General features: G+C 37.2%; 1 long non-coding RNA gene across 1 annotated transcript; it reads left to right on the top strand.

Moving 5' to 3' along the window:
* Nucleotides 221-19833, top strand: LOC110400789. The gene is made up of 3 exons (XR_002440078.1): nt 221-272; nt 18926-19058; nt 19511-19833. It is a non-coding gene; the product is annotated as an uncharacterized LOC110400789 (long non-coding RNA).

Here is a 21054-nt window from a genome sequence, read left to right as displayed (position 1 = left end):
CTTGCTAGCTGGTCTGTTGTCATGGTTTCATGATTTTCGGTTATTGGTACTCCACATCATAACATCATGTAGTGAATGTACCTGGTTCTCGGAAGAGAAGGATACTACATTCCCCACGGTACTTTGCTCCTCTGTTACCATTTTCCAGCCGGAGGGAAAAGATAAAAGCTCGCAGTATAAAAACTTGCAGATCACAAGACCTCGTCCCTTTTTCCGCCGTCTCTCGTCTTGGCAGCACCTCGCTCTCCAGCCGTCTTATCGTCGGTAGTAGAGTAAGGCCTACCTTGATTTTTGGACATTCTCTCTCTCTGTACTGGATTTATCAGCTTAAATTGTAATTATATTGTATTATAGTGTGTTGTTTTGCATTCCGATATCTTATTTAGTAAATTAGTTTGTTTCTCCTCAGATTGTTGCTGCTGTTCTTTGCTCTCAGGGCCATCTCCTTACCCTTTTCCCCTTTTCCCTTTTCCCAGGGCGTGGGCCTGTGGGTCCCCCATCCCCTTTGTCACAGAACCGGGCCGAACACCTGTGAACCCTTGACATCTATGAAAGCTGTTCTTACACAGTTATGTTCTTTTTCAGTAAAATCATTATTTCCCCTTAGATGCCCGGTGCTTCATAAAGCGAAAGACTGTATATAAGAATGGTTAACTCATGCTGATATCTTAAGAAAAATCAGTTAAGCAGTGCTTAAGCCAGAAATCAGTTAAACCAAGAATGATTAAGTGCACTTCAACAGCTTGCACAGTAAAGGTAATGGCTCTGTCTTCTCATCAGTACTGAACAGAAGGTTCACAACTTTATTAAAGCTCCAACTAATAAAAATCTGTTTTCAGAATTAAATATATACATATGTACCAAATATAACAGAAATACCATTTGTTGGTTTGAAAACCACTAAGTGTTTTATCAGAGAAGGCAAACTGACCTTTTCCAGGTATAAAAAGGTGATTCTTGAAACCTTGATAATCTTTACATTTTTTTACAGTTCTCTGTTTTCCTGTGACTGTAGTACATGGCTGTGGACATTCCAATAAATTGAGAAGTTTTTTCCTCTATTCCAATATTCAAAGTCCTCAGCCTATTTTTTTTTCTGTAACTGGCATGTGTTATGTCTATTTTATCTATGTATTACCTTTTTGTTTGGAAGAATGATGAAGTTCAGCAAAAGTGCCTTGAATGTATTTGTGGAAAGGCCATTACAGTTCTCAATTCTCAGGATTTAGAAGCAGCAAAATTAATTTATGGATTATTTCATTCCATCTGATTTTGTGCTTTTTTTCTCTAATTTTCTACTCTATTTTCCATTTATCTCCTCCACCACGCTATTTCCTTCCTCTAGATTCAAGTCATGAATAATTTTATGAAAGATTTGATGGAGATATTAAGATACTACCCATATTCAGATAAGGCAGATAGTAGTCTCTGGTTGATGGAAGGCTGTGAAGCATGTACTTGGCATCTGTGGAATGATCCTTGTACTACTCTGAGCGCGAGCTGGGTCTCTATTCCCATCTCTGTCCTACAGCTCATCTAAGGTTAAAGAATTTTTCACATTCATGATCACAGGATCAGGTCAGCATTTGTAGCTGGAGCTCAGATTGGCATTTACTGAAGTACAGTCCTGGAATTCTCCTTTCCCAGCTGATACCACAGCAAAATCCACCACAGAATACTTCTTAGAGGTCATAGATTGTATAAATATATTATTATATTTTTAACACTGTCATAATAAGAAGTACAGAAATGTAGGGTGACATGCTGAAAATAATAACCCTTAGTCACTGTTGGTTTAAGGTTTTATTTCTTACTCGGGTGTAATGTACTATAACATTCAGTTCAGACTTACTTTAGATTTGTAAAGGATACCATTTAAAAGACAAATTTACAGAGAAGCATCATCTGCTGATCTGCTCTTTGAAGGACATGTGGTCAGCTTTCAGAAACTACTACTTACACAGACGCATCATGACTACTGTACTGCCATTAACTTCATTGCAGTATTCTGCCTGTGAACACCAAGTAAACATTTAAAGAAGCATTCATTGTCTTTTGTACTTGGGGTTGGATGATGTTGCATCAAGGAAATGCATTTTTATTTTCATGTTTCTGTTGAAAAGTCCAAGCACGGATCCAGTACTCTCATTCAGCAGGGACAAGACAGAGCTAAGTTTAGGGAGTTAGACATTTAGAACTGTTGTTAGATCCTGTAAGTGATAAAATGATCAGTATGAGCAAATACTATCTAATGAGACTGGGTTTAGTTTTGTTTCATTTTTGAGCAAGAATTCAATTCCTGAAGAAAAAAAAGTCATGGTTTAGGCTGGGATAATTTTCTTCACAAATGCTTGTATGATGCTTTGTTTTGGATTTTTGATGAAAATATTAGTGGTGATGCCATAATATTTTAGTTGGTGTGGAACAGTGCTTACACAGAGACTAGGACCTTTCTGCTTCTCACACTGCCCTGTCAGCAAGGAGGCTGAGGGTGCACAAGGAGTTGTGAAAGGACAGAACTAGGGCAGCTGACACAAACTAGCCAAAGAGATATCTCATACACCATAAGATGTCATATGACTCAGCAACAAAACTTGGGGAAAAAAAGGGGGAGATATTCAGAGTGATGGTATTTGTCTTCCCAAGAAACTGTTTAGTGTGATTCCTTTCCTGGACATAATTGAACATCATCTTGTTGATGAAAAGTAGTGAATTAATTCCTTGCTTTACTTTGCTTGCATGTGCAGCTTTTGTTTTACTAGTGTCTGTTTTTATATCAATCCACAACTTCTCACACTTTTACCTTCCTGATTCTCCTTCCCAGTACCACTCTGGGGAGAGTGAGTAAGTGGCTACAAGGTGTTTAGATTCCTGACAGGGTTAGACTGCAACACAAAACGGCAAATAATAAGAGAAATAAATGTAAAATAAATACTTAAAAACTTGTAAAATTAGGCATAATGGCAATGAAAACTGAAAAGCCAGAATATGAAATCTGTATTTGTACACAAATAAGATTGCCTGTACAATCTTCAATAGGACTTTTATACATACAGGATTGTATGGTGAGTTGTAAAACTGAGAAAATTTCCTGTCTCAGTGCACAAAGGAGTTGATACTTCTTAACAGCTACTGACTATACTGTTTTGTCATTTGTGATCAAAATGGATGATGCCTTTATTCTGCATGATTATTCAGGAGACAGGATTATTAATTTTCTACAGTACATAAGTACTTTGTAAAAATTAATTTTCATTTACAACAGTCTCACTATTCAGAGGAATTGAGGGGCAGACCAATTTGACATCCTACTCAATGTGTATGGGATGTGCATCTTACTTTTTTGAGTACACTTGTTACAAGGTATGTTCAAAAGGCAGATCAACTCAATTTTATTTGCTTGAATAAGGATTGGGTGAAATCTAAAAACAGATTTATACTTAGGGACTCTACTTCAAAATTTTGATTTTAACAGTGGATCGTTTGTCCAACCTGACACAGGAATGCTTTGGTACAAACAGGAATTATCTTCCTGTTTTGAAATCATTAATTTATTTCAGTGGTAACCATAGACTGTTTTCTGTATTTGTGATGAGCAAGACCCAGGTCGTATACCAGCAGCCTGCTTTATAACACAGTTTCATTCCTTAAGTATATGATACTCACAAACATTTGCAAAAGTTAACTACTTAGTCCACTATCCCTTTAGCAAACTTTATCCATCTTTATGCTACCAAATATAACGATGATCTTCTGCCTAGCAGTCCTCCCTATCCCACTGCTTTTATCATGGCTCCCTCTCTGTTAATCACATTATGTGACTGGTTCTGGCAAAGTTTGCAAGCAGTAGAACATCCACATATAATTGGAAAAAGCCGGGAAACTTCAAAGAATACATGTCCTTCCTGAATTCTGGAGTAAGAACAGCAAGCTGAAAAATATGTATAAATCATGAAAGACTTATTTATGGTCACTTCTGTCATTTTATTAGATGAATTTACAGGAAAATATAGCTGGCAGTCATAGAGCAGAAGCAGCAAAGAAAAACCCCTAGTCACTGTGTACAGGCAGTGGTTGTCTTTTAACACAGCATTACCTTCTTAGTCCATTATCCTTGAGAAAGGTCACTAGGCATTGATAGGACAATGTGGCTGTCTATGGTCTGGAACAAGTTTAGCCTCTATACTAATATTACTGGTACTTCAGAGGGAAAGTCTAACTTCATATGTGTAGACATATTCTTAGCCCAGATGATAACTCGACCTTTACAGCTATTAAGGATGGAGTGAAAGTTTGATTTTATTCTATTATATATTTTTAATAACTTCAAATCAATTTTGAAATATGCTTGGAAATTTTCTAACTCATAAAGCAGAAAAGTTCAAACTCTTTTAAACTTTGGGATTTTAAAACACTGCTTTCATATCTTAAAGATTTTGAAATCCAAAGATATATCAGAACAAGCAGATTCTGTTCTCAGTAACATATGTGCAGGGCCAAAATAACCCAGATGATATCACAGTGTGACTCCACACCAGAAGCTAACAGCACTATATTTCCCTTTTACCATACAGGTCATGATGGTATTTCCAGTCTGATTCAGCTCAGATCATTGGTCAGACTATGGTTCTCTGCAAAAGCTGTGCAATTTAGGATCATCAGCCCATGACACAAGCTTTTGCAGTCAATAGTGTGTCCTGGCAGACAAAAGGATCAATCATCCCTGGGATGAATCTAGCACAGCACTGCCAGCTGGTCAAGGGAATGGACTGTCCTCCTTTGCTCTGTGCTGATGCAGCTTCACCTCAAGTACTGTACACAGTTTTGGGTTCCACAATAGCAGAAAGACAGAAGACTTTTAGAGAAAATTCAAAAGAGTGCAACAAAGATGATGAAGGATCTAGAAGGCATGACATATGAGGGGTAGATGAGGTCCCTTGGGTTGTTCATCCTGGAGAAGAGGAGACTGAAGGGAGGCCTCATGGTAGCCTAGAGCTCCTCACAGGAGAGCAGCACTGATCTCTCTGGTGACAGCAATAGGACATGAGGGAATGGCATGGAGCTGCATAAGGAGAGAGAGGGTCAGGTTAGGTATCAGGAAAAGATCCTTCACTGAGAGAGTGGTTGAGCACTGGAACAGGCTCCCCAGAGCAATCGTCATGGCACCAAGCCTTCTAGAGAACAATAAATGTTTGGACAATGCACACAGAAACATGGTTTGATTTCAAGTGATCTTCTGTTGAGCCAGGAGTTAGATTTGGTGATCCGTGTGGGACCCTTCCAGCTCAGCTAGTTGTATGATTCATAAACTATCCAGTGTCTGTAACACTTTGCTACTCCTTTTGATTTTTGTTATCTTGGCTGCCACAAATTTTCCATACAAATCTATGGATTTTGGGTTTTGAGAGCTTTCCCTCTGAATTCTTCTAGACAAATCCTGTGTTGTTGTTGTTTCCTGCCACAAATTTAAATGCTCAACTTCAAAAACTTACCACCAAATGGAAACAATTACAGGTTACAAACAGTCACTAGCTTTCCAACTGTTTTGTCATTTATTTGTCACTTCTATGGCTGGTATTACTTATATTCTTGTTTATTCTTATTTATATTTAAAAAAACCACCAACACAGTTTGTTCTAATTATTATATATGTTTGCCTCCAATAAATCAACAGGTCTTCTGGTGCATCAGGACTGAACAGACTACAAGTGAAAAATATAGCTTTCAATAAAGCTTTCTCAATTTTCAGGTACTACAGATTTCAGTCACCAGATTGAAAAATTGAACAGTAACGCATACCATTTACTTCCTTTTTCCAGGCACTGAGACACCAAACAGTGGCTAACACACAACAAAGCAGAGAGTAAGTTTTGTGTCCCAGTACTGTTACAGATTTCTGAAGCAACATGCAATCCCTATAAACATTCTTTTTATAGCTTTTCATGAGTTCAGTGTAGGTTTTTTATCATTCTGAAAAGAACAAGTGTGGGCAGGTGCTGTGCACTTTTCTTTCCATAGTTACGCAGCTCTCCTTTAAAGAAACTGCATGACGGTATGTGGTAGTGTTGTGTACACCTTGCAATTAATTGAAGCCATGAGGTACTGTTCTTGACATAAACCAGTCTCATACTAAGCTTCACAGAACTGAAAGCCCACATGCTATGCTGTTGCCTGCACAGTCTCTTCCACAGACAGTTTAGTGCAGTCATAGCCATTCAGACAGACTGATGTTTTCTACTCAGTGAATTATGGGAGAACTTACCCTCATCTTGTGGTTTTTCATGTTTGCCCATTCATCCAAGAAGGCCATGAACCTTGACTAGAGGTCTCTTACTTCAGTTTCTCGGCAGATTTTGGACTCATTACTAGCAGATATAACTCAAATTCTTCACATTCCATTCCATATCACTGACAGCTAAAATCTTTACCTTACAGTTAGTAATGAATCAAAATATAATTTTACATTGTAAAGGGCACTAGTTGTACAAATAACTACTTCCCTGACAGTAATGTTTCACCTAATGTACTTTGATAGCACAGTCATCATTACACAGCCTAGTACATTAACTGAACTTGCTTTTGTGATCAATACATATGAATTATTACCTCATTTAAGGAAAAGAGCTGAGAATTCTAAAAAGCATATAAGGTGAAATACCACTTTTTTTTTTTTTGTTTTACTAATCCAGACATTTTGTAATTTGCACATGTAAAATAATAACCTCTTTGCAAAGAAACATTTTGGACCGGAATGTTCATGGCAAAAAAACCCTACTACAATCTTTATTTTAAATAAAAACTTCATCACTCTTCGTGCTGTGTACATTAGTTATGCAAATTAAATTACGTTTTACAAAATGCACCGATAAATAGGTATTTATGATCCATTATGTATAAAATATACATTATGTTGATATATTATTGTGTTGGTTTCCTCACATAGTAATACACAAATTATTCCTTTTTTTTTTCTTTTTTTTTGTTTCTGCCATTAGAGTTAGCAGCAGCTTCTCATAATGCTGTAAAAGACAAAACCATTGGAGTATGGGTCTGATATCATTTTAAACAAAGGTTCTGGAACACTTCTTTCTTAGCTTCATAGAATTATAGATATCCAGCTAGTCATCTCATGAGTATGGTTCGAAGATATTTTGGTACATAATGTCACACACACACACATAAATATTTACAAACTTCCATAGGGAAAATGTTTCTTTGTTTGTTTTTCTTGATTGCCATCACTAAAAATCTAACCAGTTGTATTTATTCTTCCAAAATTTCTGTCAGAATCTGGAAATCTAAGAAGTATTTGAGAAAATTATTTTTGCATATCTTGAGATATGTGCTCACCTTTGGGAATGCTTTTCTTATCTTTTTATGACTAACTGAAAAGCAGGAAGAACTACCCAAAAGCTGCTAAACACCCTGCAGTCCCTTACAACTTTGCTGTCAGATGGATTTACTCTGCCTGTGTCAAGTTTACTGCTATCTATGTGAAATGTTGCGGGTCCACTTATCACCAGTTCCCAGGTGAACAATCTGCCATTTATCCGTATAAGAAAAAATTTTTTGCTCTGACCACTCTGAATCTAAAGTGGACTGCCTATCATCATCTGGCATAAAAAGCTTATTTTTGTCTTTAACCATATCTTCATAGGGGAGGTGAAGTTATAAGCTGTTTGTCACTTGGAGATGTATATACAGAAGAAACAATTCCCAGCGTCTTCAGGGAGTGAGATGCGTGCATTCAAGTAAAACACATGAAAACATTTCATAACAAGCTTTGAAATAAACTTTAATAGGAGAAATGATCAGTTCTCACCCCAGAAGTTTTTAATAGCGGTTCTCCACAGATAAACTGGCACACACTGGCTTGGATTCAGGGACAATGGCTGTAATCTGTCCACCAAAAGCCCAGTAGGCTGCACAGAGGCTTCAGTGTCAATGGGAGAAAGAAATGGAAGTTAAACAAGTGCTACTAAATTTTCTGCTTTTTTCCCCAGTGCTCTGTTTGTTTAAGCAGCAGGGTATCTCCAGGTGGATATTAGCGTTCTTATACAAGGCTTTCACAGAGATTGATGTTCAAAGGAACAGCTGAGTTCATTTACAATGCTGTTCTCTGAAAGGCTCCCTGAATGGATTCCTAAAGACAGTAATTTACTGTCTGTCTTCTCCTCTCTTACTATATTTCACCACCAAAGATGCCTATTTTTATTTGATGACTTGAGTATCCTTGCTCAAAGGTGATAGCACATTTTCAAACTCTGTAATCACTACAGAAAGGAAAGAAGAAAGAACTATAACTGTTATGTCTTTTAATAATTGGAAGAAAGAATTATAATTGTTATGGCTTTTAATAATTGCTATGGACTTGCTGTCTTGTATGTGTTGCAAACTGGGACATTTTTTTTTCTTATTCCTGGAAAGTATGAATAGCAAACAGTCTTGAAAGAAATGAGGGCAGCTTCTGGAGCAATCCCTCTGTATTCACTACCATCTTCTTTCCCGTTTAACGTATGTAACTATGTCACCTTGAAGATTCACAATGAATGGGGTTTAAATCACTGAAGAATTAAAAAGTTAGCAACATTTCTTAGTAATTTAAAAATTGCTTGTGCCAGGATAAGATGAGCTAGCCAGCCTTTTTAGAAGAATTACTGACCTTCAAATTCAGGTATGAGGTAAGCACACTATCATTCATTCAGTTTGCAGACAGCAAAAAACCTGACAAAGTTGAACAGAGCCTACTAAATGTCATCTTTGTAACATTCGTGCTTTATATGCTTAAAACATTCTATAAAACTAGTAGTCATGACAATTTGCACATTTAATGAGATGGGTAGTTTTCTGATGCCAGGATGAAGGATCAATAGTTCATTTGTTGCTCAGATCCTTAAATCAACATCTAGAAATAAAAATAATTGACATACACCAGCTTCTGAATCCCCAAGAATCTTGTAATAAAGTAAACAAATATTCTCTGCTCTGAGAAACTGAACAGAAGTTTATTGAAATCAGTGAGTATTTCCACTAATGGTATTAGGTTTTGGATTGTGTTTTTGAAAAGTTCTCCAATTTAGCTGTAAACCCATCATCTTATCCTATATCAGAGTTAAAAATGTACTTCCTAAGAGATCATACTTAATAATTTCAGTCCTCCTCCAGAAAAATCCAAAATGTAATCCTAAGATTACACAACACAAAAGTAACCTACATCACATCATGAAAAGTAGGCAAATATATGACAGAGGGACACAGCATCTAGCAGTTCCATAAAAATCCTCTCTTATAATCCTTGTGACACAGATGCACACCCTAAACAGTCAGAAAATCAAATATTGTTCCTGTTAATGTTTTGTCAGGCAATTTTTACAATACACATTTGGCCAACTCACAAATATAGCAAGCCATGTCCTTTGAATTGTGTATGGCTTGTACTGTGCTAAAAATGACAACAATTACAGAATTTAAATACATCTGCCAACAGAACAGATGGCCTTGTAGTTGGAGGACACTGAAAGAAAAAGAAAAAAAAAGAAATGTCCAAACAAAATCCAAACTAAAAAGGAAATCTAAAATAAAAGCTGATACATAGGGCAAGAAATAATTTCATTTAAAAAAAAAAAGAGGGAATAGCATTGTCCTGGTTTCAGCTGGAACAGAGCTGATTTTCTTCATAGTTTCTGATATGATGCTATGTTTGGCTTTGGGAGAAAAACTATGTTGATAACATAGTGATGTTTCTGTTGTTTCTAAGCAGTGTTGCACAGAACCAAGGACATTTCCACTTTTTGTACAGTCCTGCCAGTGAGCTGGGACTAAAGGGACACAAGGGGCTGTCAGGGGACAGAACAAGAGCTGTCCAAAGGGATATGCCGTAACTTATGACAAAATGTGAAAAATCTTTAAAAACTGAGATGAGTTAGGTGGAAGGGCACCTGCTGCTTAGGGGCTGGCTAACCACCCATCACCAGTGGGTGGTGATCAATTGCAATGTGCATCATTTGTTTTGTGAATATATATTGTTATTTTCATTACTATTATTATTGTCATTTTCTCTTCCTTTTCTGTCTTAGTAAATAGCTTTTATCTCAACCCACAAGTTCTGTTTTATTGTTTGGGGTTTTTTTTGCATTTCTCTCCCCTGTCCTACTGGGAGCAGGAAGTGTGCAAATAACTGTGTGTTGCTGAGGTGCCTGCTGAGTTAAACCACAACACAGAGGAAGTTAAGAGACTGAAGTGAACTTGAGATGCTTTCTCAGGAAAGCATGTGAATTAGGTGTCCTTGCTTCCAACACATTACATCGTGTATGGCCCTTTGCCCTCTGCTGGCTACAGCAGCTCAGAGTTATACTGATGTTGTTCATTTGATCCCATGTCTATGATGATGTTAAGGTTTCAGTCAAGGAATGGATATGTAGATACCTGTAATATGGAAAGTTTACTTGTAGAAATAGATCTTAGAGAACAAACATTGCTAAAGTCATAAAAAAAATAAAATGAATATAGTTATTGTAGTCCTAAACATTTTGAATATCCGAAATGCTGAAGACATGCTTAGTTCTTTTTCTTTACATTTTTTATCACAGTAGCTAACTATGATTTAGATAATGTGTGTACTAATACTGATATTTGCAAAAGCATAAATGGTTTATCTACCACAGGTATCCCAATCACATCTCCACTGTCACAGATAAATATACCGAACAAAAAAATATGCTGAACAAAAAGATATTTGTTCTCCATTCAGATTACAATACAGGAAGAAAGTGGATGTCTGTCTGTATGTAAAGAGCAAGATATGGTAAAAGCTGTGTCATGTAACGCTGAAGTGTGGAAGACAGAACTCATTTTTAAGAGACGTAAGTGGAAGTGTTTGAAAACTGTGAATATGATTGGTCACATTCCAACCTCAATTGCATGTGTATAGTATTGGAGAATTTCAGTGACATTGAATTTGTTTCACAGACTTTTTCATTATTATTATTACTTTTTTTGAAAGATCAAATAAACAGTTATTGGCTCACATAACATGAGCATAGTGGAAACCTGTACATGATCTGCCTACAAATTCCATTTTACATAATTGGAATCCTGTATGCTTACCACTGCCCACACAATAGCTTCAGAAGTCCTTCTGTGTATTTATATATACTTATACGTGCATATGCATGCATATATTCATTATTAGAACACCAAAGAAATGATGCGCTCACACCAGTGACTCTAACAACTGAAGTACACTAGAGTCCAAATTAAAAGATAACATCCCTTACTTATTTTTCTTTCTTCCCCCATACATCCAAAATTACTCTTGGAGCTAATGAAGCTCAGTATGACTGTTTTAGATTGGGTTTTGATTTAGTTTATATATGTAGTCAGACTGTATTTATTGTATACTGAATATATACTTCTAGATATATGACGCATTTATATCTCATTATTGCTCTCCCTGCATCCATATTTTCCACAGCAATGTGAATGAGATACCTATCACATGTCATGATCTCATTCTTTTATTCTGGAGGCTTTTACAGGCATAAAGAGAGTTAAAATAATTGATTTTGTTGACTGAAATTAACCTGATATTTGAAAATCTGCTTACTTGAGAGAATACTTATTAATTAACTTGTTTATCTACTGGAGTCTCAAGCATATGTCTTTATTTTCTTTAAAGAACATCTATCTCTCTTAAAGGTCAAATGTTAACTGACTAATGGCATTGATTTATCACTAGTAGTCACTTCATTTTCGTTACGAGTTAAGTCTACAATCTGTGATAAAGTGTAGTTTAAGTATGCTATTTATTATTTCTTAGTAATTTAGTATTAGAAATGTTAATTATTTAATCATTCAAAATATTAGTCAGTGGCCAGCTAAACAATAGCCCTAAATTGGTTTAAGACCAATGACCAAGTGGCCACTGAAAGGAAAAATTCTGTTCAGTTTAAGAGCTGACTCTAGATTTTGCTGTCAAATACTCAAGTGTTAACTTCATCTCCCTGCTTACTGCTGAAAGCTCGGTGAAGATCTGGCATTTCACCAAGTTATTCTGTAAAGGCAACCAAGCTCACTGTCAGTATGTGAGGAAATCTATCATTTCACCATTAGCTGCCTTAAATACTCCATCCATATAATCTTTGCCATCCTTGATGAAGCACACTCCCTGCTTTGAACTGGTGCATTTCCTTTGGTGAACGATGGAAAATGCTTTTCCAGTGATGAGTACTTTGAAAGTTATTCTCTTATTGTATGCCTGTATAACTGGAAATAATTTTGCCAAGCTGTCTCTGTAGACTCAAGATTTAGTATAGTTTAGTGGTCAATGAATTGCTTTTCTGGAAGGCAGTTATGTTCTCACCTTTATTAAAAAATAATACCTGATCTATTCATGCCTCAGTTTACTCAATAACAAAGCCTTTTTATGGTGACATTACTGATACATTTCTTCATAATAATATTTTCCTGACTTAAAAAACATTTCGTGATGCACATAATTATCATATTGATAAGCATAATAGAAATAATGATAATGTTATCTGTGCTTTAGCTAATTAAAATATTCTGCATGTATCAAACCACAATATTTTACAGTATAGCCTAGAGATGAGCATTTTTTAAGAAATGAGTGTCCTGGACAGTCAGGTTGCAATATGCTGTTACTTTGTGTTTTGGTTTAATTTTCCAAAGGGAAAATTAAAATCATAGAGGATAGTGTAAAATCACCAAATCACCAATCACGGAATCATAGAATATCCCAAATTGGAAAGGATCCACAAAGATCATTGAGTTCGAGACCTGGCTCCACACAGTACAACCTGGCGGTTAAACAGTGTATCTAGTAGCATTGTTCAAACACTTCTTGAGCTCTGACAGGCTTGGTGCTATGATCACTGCACTGGGGAGCCTGCTCCAGTGCCCAACAGCCCTCACAATGAAAAATCTTCTCCTACTATCTAACTGGAGTTTCCTCTTACACAGCTCCAAGCCGTTCCCTTGAGTCCTATCGCTGTCACTAGAGAGTGGAGATTAGTGCTTGCCACCCCATTCATCCTCAGGAGGAAGCAGTGAAGGTCACCTCCCAGCATGATCTTCTCTAAGCTGACCAAGCCAAATGTTCTCAGATGCCCTTCAGAAGTCATGCTATCCAGACCTTTCACTGTCTTTGTTGCTCTCCTTCAGATATATTCTTTTTTTGTTCATCATTTCTTTTGTTTTAGTTGTATTTTGGTTTGTTTCATTTGGTTCGTGAGCATTTTTTGTTTCTTTTGGCTTTTTTTTTTCTTTTTGGTTCTACTGTAGTAAGAAATAATTTTCTTATTCAAAACTCAATTTAGAAAACCCCAAAGTTAAGAAAATAGGAAACCAGAGGTTCAAGCCCTTTCTTCTTACAGAGGATTTTAGCCAGATTATTTTATATTATAAGCAGGTTATTTTTGATCTCTGGTCTTTCCTGAGACATAATTTTTGTATAGTTCTTTAAATATCTTTTTTTTTTTTTTTAATCTCAGAGCAGAAAGATATTTTCTTTTATCTTCCTAAGATCTTCATTGTCTGTGAAAACAATTGGGATTTTTTTCCCCTTCCGTTTCAACTTACTGAATCATTCTTTCACCTATGTTACTTAATCTCTGTGTTTAAAACAATAAATTGAGTAACAACTAGTGGAGCTCTTGGAACACAGCCTAAATGGGTCTAATTTCATCAGAGACAGTTATGGATGTAAATACAAGCAAATACAAAGGATTACTGATTTTATGCACTGTATTGACACGGTGTCTGTTTATGCATATCAGGTATGCACTGCATAACTTCCAAAAAAAAACTGACTGAGGTAATTAATGCTGCATTTGATTCTAGTGAAGAACTGTGGAGGAAATGTTGCCTGGATTGCAATTATAATTAATGACATCAACTATTAAAAAACAGAAATAAAATTGGTTATAGTTTTCAAAATTTTCTGCACTACATGTTAGCTGACTGAAATGATATCATCTGAGAGCAGATACAGAAAGGCACAGAGACTTGTTTGGCATAAATATGTTAATATGTATTAAATGACAATGCAATGCGAATCTATTTTGAGTTTAAATGGTAATTTGGTCAGTGCCTGGGACATATGCAGGCAGAACACTGACTCCATAAAGGATCATAAAAAATATAATTTTCATAAAATGAAATAGGAACTATCAAAGAGATTTGCTAATTGTTATCTTTTTTAAATTTAGGAGGGCAAGTAAAGGCAGTAACAGCTCAGAATTCTAAAATACAAAACTCAGTGTTGTGCAGATGGCCTTATGACTGATACAGATTCTAACACACCCCTGTGGACAATGCCAAATATTTCTCCAGCTACAGGCTCATACATTCCACATAATATACTGGCTTTTCAGGAATCCATACAGACTTTACACTACTCCTGATTCTCTTAGATGAATGATCACCAGATGTCACTGGTGTAAGATAATCAATGGGATGAAACACTAGAGAATTCTGCACTGATATGTATCTTTAAATCCAAGGAATTTCCCAGCCAACATAAATTTTCTGGTGATGATAAAAATAATTGGCATTCAGAATAAATTATTTGTAAAGTAGATTGTAAAACAGAGTTCAATATTTAAAACACTGAACTGAGAAAATTAAATATCTGAAGTGAATGTAATGCGGGAGTAGTATGGTTCTAATAACACTACAATGACAAATAATGTCAGAGAGGTTAAAGATCATTTACTTGTATATATTCAATGACAACAATAAACACAATTTAAAATCTTTATTATTTTATTAACTTTGTTAAATAGATAAATCTTTAGTAAGTTGGAATAAAAAAAAAGAAAAGAAGCTAGATCGAACAGGTGAACAGGATATTGAGCTGTAGCCTACTTTTGGTCTGCTTAGAGTAAATAATATGGCATATGAGAACCTTTGAAAAGAACTGCAGAAAAGCTACACATGTATAAAATAGAGGTGATGAATTAATAACAAAACAAAGCCAATCCCCAAGGAAATATGTAGCTAAAGGGGATCAGCTTAAGAGAATCCAATTCCAAGCCAGTGCTGTCTTGCTTGTCAGTTGGACTGTATTTTTGACTGTCTTGATTATGGAGAATCATACCTAAACTCCTAGCTGAGTACCTTATAAAGCTCCACAGTTTTCAGTTTCTAGAGGAAGAAATGTAGGTACACATTTTTCATAGACGAGGACAAACAACATAATGATGAACAGTTTCTTTCTAACGTCCAACCTGAATCTTCCCTGATGCAACTTTAAGCTATTCCCTCTAGTCCTGTTGGTAGGTACACAGGAGAAGAGGCCAGGACAACTGCCACCTCGCCACAACTGCCTTTCAAGTACTTGTAGAGTGGTAAGGACTCTCCTGAGCCCGCTCTCCTCCAGACTGAACAATCCCAGCTCCCTCAGCCACTCCTCATAAGATTTGTGCTCCAGACCCCTCACCATCTTATTTGCCCTTCTCTGGACACACTCCAGGGCCTTGACATTCTTCTTGCACTTGAGAGTGCCAAATCTGAACACTGCACTTGAGGTGTGGCCTCACCAGGGCTGAGTACAGGGGGACGATCATTTTCCTGCTCCTGCCAGTAACACTACTTCTGATACAGGCCAGGATGCCATTGGCCTTCTTGGCCACCTGGGCACACTGCTGGCTGATGTTCAGTTGAGCATCAACCAACACCCCCAGGTCTGTTTCTTCCACGCAGTCTTCCAGCCACTCTGCCCCAAGCCTGTAGTGTTTCCTGGGGTTGTTGTGGCCAAAGTGCAGGACCTGGCACTCGTTCCTGTTGAACTTCATCCCATCAGCCTTGGCCCAGTGATCCAGCCTGTCTACATTCCTCTGTAGGGCCTTCCTACCCCTAGGCAGATTGACATTTCCTCCCAGCTTTGTGTCATCTGTGATCTTACTGAGGGCGAACTCAATCCCCTTGCCCAGGCCATCAGTAAAGACATTAGACAAGACAGGCCCCACTAGGGACCCCTGGGGAACACCACTTGACAGCTGGATTTAATTCCATTCACCACCACTCTCTGGGCTTGGCCATCCAGCCTGTTGTTTACTCAGCAAAGAGTGGACATATTTATGCCACGGGCTGCCAGCTTTTCTAGGAGAGTACTGTGGGAGATAGTGTCAAAGGCTTTGTCATACTTGCACATACTGGCATGAACATATTTAGGCTTAATGCTCTAAAGTAGCATGTAAATATGGCTTCTGACACCTATGAAAAAATGAAAACTCCAGAACTCTCCAAAAATACCAGCTTTTAGGGGAAATCAGTTGATATTTGGTACCACAGAAGGCCAGCCTGGGAACATATTTGCATGTGTTATGCATGTTTTAGATGCATTTCTGTTAAATAAAAAATTAAATCTTTGATTAGATGTAAGTTTGTATTTTTGATCATATATAGAAATCTAGGCTCATATCACCTTGTGTGAGTGGTTTCCTCAATTCTAAACAGTAGCTTTCAGAGTAATGTTAAAATATTCAAGCCTCAAATTAAAAAAAATATTAAAAAGTATTGCAAGAGTCTCCTGTGAGCAGAAAAATATGAAGTTTAGTGTCTTTTGAGACCAGAAGTTGTTGATTTCACCATGCAATACAATATTTTTTAAGAGCTGAAATAACAAACACTATTCTGCAGGAGTTATTCATAATTACTTTAGGTGGTAGGCATGGCAAGAGAGAGAGACCAATGAAACAAGAAGTGGCCAACATTCAAGTCATTGCATGATATTATGATTTAATTCAGATCTTAGTATCGGTAAGACTTAAAATTATAGGTGAAAGAAGGTTATTGCAAAGGGAGAAAATCAACCAGGAGTCCTAGCAATTGCTTCCAAGGAGAAATGGTATAATTCTGTTGTGGAAATTAAATATTCTTATCTATTAAGCTTTCCATTGTGAACTTTTTTCTCTCTCTTAAATCACTATTTAACAAATAACTTGGAGCTTTCTTGAGGGAAGGGAAAATGAGTTCACCGGAAGAGTGAATGAAATTCATTCACTTGAATGAATATAATTTCCCTTAGTTCACAGGACTTTTCCAGAATTTTGAGCCAGGTTTTTTTGTAGTGACTTAATTTCAGAACCGCCCTTTTTGCTGCCTTTAAGGCAGATGGCAACAAACAGAAACATGTCATTGGCGTAGGGGAAAAAAAACAACAACAAAAAACAAAATAAGCAAAAAAAAAAACTAACACAACATAGTAGTAAGTGCCAAAGCATGAAATTTGTATTCCTTTTGTCATGCCTCACCCTAACATGTCTTCAGATCTTCCTCACTGCAGTAGCATTTGAAATGTGTCAGATGGAAAGTTTCACTGAAATGCCTGTGGAGGTTAGGCTGGGCCTACGGTTTTCTGGTGTGACACTGGGCATAGCTAGCAGTCTGAGGCAAACAAACTTCCTTCAAGTGTTTAGTTGGTCTTTCCATCTCAATCATTGGCGTTGCACTCCACAAAGAACTCACAAAAACTTTTTATTAGAGAGATTGATAAAGATCCTACAGGCAGCTTCACAGAGTAACCTCACACTGATTTTGCAGGAAAATCTGTAAAATTTGCCTTTTATAAAAGCACTATGTAACTTTAAGTCTGGACTGGCACAGAGCTCAGAGAGCTGACTGTGTTCTCAGACACAAAAGTGTGGACAAAATTAGAAGTGCTCTTAGAGAAAGACAAGTCAACTGGAGACAGAAGCAGAATCAAAACAGTTCAGCTGTCTGCAGAAGAACTGGAACAAGCTACACAAAGCTAGACTTGAAGATTTGACTGTCATATAAAGTGAAGACTCTCTTACATGTCACGAATCAGGACAATGCAAAGCTTTTAAGAATTATAACATGGAATAAATCAGCGGATGAGAGGTAAAGGCCATAAGTTGCACTAGGGGATTTTAAGGTTGGATATTAGGAAAATTTTCTTAGAAAGGACGGTAAGGTATTGGAACAGGCTGCCCAGGAATATGATGGAGTCACCGTCCATGGAGGTTTTCAAGGAAAAGGTAGATGTGGCACTGAGGGACATGATTTAATAGGCATGGTGGTGATGGGCTGATGGTTTGACTAGATGAACTCAGAAGTCTTTTCCAACCTTAATGATTATGTGATTCTATGTTTCAGATATCTATACTAAATGAGCTTATATGAATAATAGGAAGGGTTGTGTAAATTAATATTGGTCAAAATTCCAAACAGGAAAAATAGCTATTATAATGATAGAAAAAACTATCATAATTACTGTGTAAATCAGTAAGATGGCATTCGTGTTTCTATTCTCCCAGGAATAGCTATAGTGAAGAAGACCATACCCCCAAATTTTGTGCAGACCATTTCTGTAGATGCCTGGCATGACAGATAATTTTATATTCTTTGACAATGTTGTAGTCCCACTGTGAAAATACTGATGTCCTTGCAAAACTGAAAAAAAAAAAAGGTAAGTAAACCAGTACATATGGGCTGAATTTAAACGTGCAAATTGCTCTGCCTCAGCATTCTTGATGGTACAGAGGACAAAGGGATGAGAAATAAAGGGAATGACCATAAATGCTTATGGAGAAAAAATAAAAATTTAACAGAGAAACTCAAAAGAGTTTTTGTTCCTTTGTATATGTGTCTACATACATCTATCTTAATATTGTATCTTTATATGAAATATGAAGTGCCATAATAACATTTATATCACTTTATACAAACTAAGGGGTCTGGATTAATTTTAAAAAAAAACATCTATTTTAACAAAAATATGACTTTACAATGTGTTAGCAGAATTAAGTTTGTCATTGTATTCAAATTTTGTACATCAGGTAGAATTCTCACCCTTATGAGTCATAGAATCAGAATCATTTAAGTTGGAAGAGACCCTTCTTAAAATTAGGTGCAATGTTTCCTTTTTTCCTGTCACTAGGGACTTCACCTGAATGTCATGACATCTGAAATATCATTGAGAGTGGCTGGGTAGCTATATCAGCCAATTCCCTCAGTACACTGGGATGAATCTTGTTGGGACCCTCAAGCTTACGGATGTTCAAGCTCCTCAGGTGACTGTGAATTTGATCTTTGCTTACAGTGGGAGGAACAGGACTCCCCAAGTCCCCACCCTCTCAGCCATCCACTGAAGGGCTGTTACCAGTGTTGTGATGTTGTTGCATCATTAAAATATGCTGTTTATATTATGTAAGTTTCCTGACATTCCCTCAGTCTGTGCTTGTCCCACACACTTGCACATGGTCCATATGTTTAAAATTCACAGACTTCATTTTGTTTTTAACTGAGATACAAAAAACTCTTATTTTCTGGTTCATTCATATGAAATGTATTATCAGATTTATTTTCCAAATAGGCACACATGGAAAAGCCTTCTAGCTCTCAATAATATACAGGCATTTGACTTAAATGGTATTGTACAGCCTTTATAAGATGATTATATATATGCATTCTATGGAAAAAAACCAATTCTTAATTTTTTTTTTCTTTTTTTTTTTGGTCCCAGGTTACTATATAAAGTTAATATAATTAACACAAACTAGTATTTGGATGACTCACATAATTAATCAGAGCCCTGCAAGCAAAACTGATGAAATTCAGTCCCCAAGGTGCCTTTTAATATGTTATGTAACAACGTACAGTCTATGTGAAACTTGAAATGTGACAGAAAGTTTTGGACCATATGCCAATGCCAATTTTTAGGAATTTTTTTGAAACCAGTTATCAGAGTTTTAACTTCCACAAGATACGGGCTCGAGTGCACCCTCTGCAAGTTTGCCAATGACACCAAGCTGTGTGGTGTGATACGTTAGAAGGAAGGGACGCCATCCAGAGGGACATCAACAAACTCGAAAGGTGGGTCTGCGTGAACCAAATGAGATTCAACATAGCAAAGTGCAAGGTTTTGCACTTGGGTTGGAGTAATCCCAGATATGCATACAGACTAGGATAGCTCCTTGAGAGCAGCACTGCAGAGAAGGACATAAGAGTCCCGGTGGATGACAAACTGAACATGAGCCAGCACTGTGCTCTTGCAGCTCAGATGGCCAATGGTATCCTGGGCTCCATCAGAAGAGGGGTGGCCAGCAGGGACAGGGAGGTGATTTTCCCTCTCTACTCTGCCCTCGTGAGGCCCCATTTGGAGCGCTGCATCCAGGTCTGAAGCCCCCAATACAGGAAAGATATGGAGCTGTTGGAGAGAATACAAAAGAGGGCCATAAAGATGATCAAAGGGCTGGAGCACCTGCCATACGATGACAGGCTGAGGGAGCTGGGCTTGTTCAGCCTGGAGAAAAGAAGGCTGCAAGGAGACCTTCCAGTATTTAAAAGAGGATTACAAGCAGGAGGGAAATCATCTTTTTACAAGGGTAGACAGTGATAGGACAAGGGGGAATGGTTTTAAGCTCAAGGAGGGAAGGTTTAGATTGGATGTCAGGGGGAATTTTTTACTGAGAGAGTGGTGAGAGAGGCTGTCCAGAGAGGTTGTGGATGCTCCATCCCTGGAGTTGTTCAAGACGGGTATGGATGGGACCCTGGGCAACCTGGTCTAGTACCAGATCTGGAGGTTGGTGGCCCTGCCTATGGCAAGGGAGCTGGAACTTGATGATCCTTGAGGTCCCTTCCAACACAAGCCATTCTATGATTCTATGGTTCTAAGATCCTTCTAACTGCAATTAGTCTTTTCATCAGCTTTTTACCACATTACATTCTTCTGCTTTTCACACTTAACTGTCTTTGCTGTATCGTCTGTAGTATTAAGATAGGGTGCCTAAGAGAAAGTGCCACCTTTTTCAACCTGTAGAATAACAACTTTGCTGTGTCTTAATCTCAGTATTGTGATGTGAATGTAGAAAAATATGATAGGATGCATTTTCTCTGCTTAAAGTTTTACAATTTAGCTGAGGTGGAAATATCTCTCAAGATATTTAGTGATGTTTTGTATAGAAAAGGCACTTGAAGTCTAATTAAGATCCAGGACATTCTTTCAGGATTAATTTTCTCTGGCCCTTAATCAGTATCTCTTTAAAGGGTCAAAGTAATACAAATTGA

This window comes from Numida meleagris, chromosome 6 (assembly GCF_002078875.1).
Source record: "Numida meleagris isolate 19003 breed g44 Domestic line chromosome 6, NumMel1.0, whole genome shotgun sequence".
Classification (NCBI taxonomy): domain Eukaryota; kingdom Metazoa; phylum Chordata; class Aves; order Galliformes; family Numididae; genus Numida; species Numida meleagris.
This window is presented reverse-complemented; position numbering and strand designations above follow the sequence as displayed.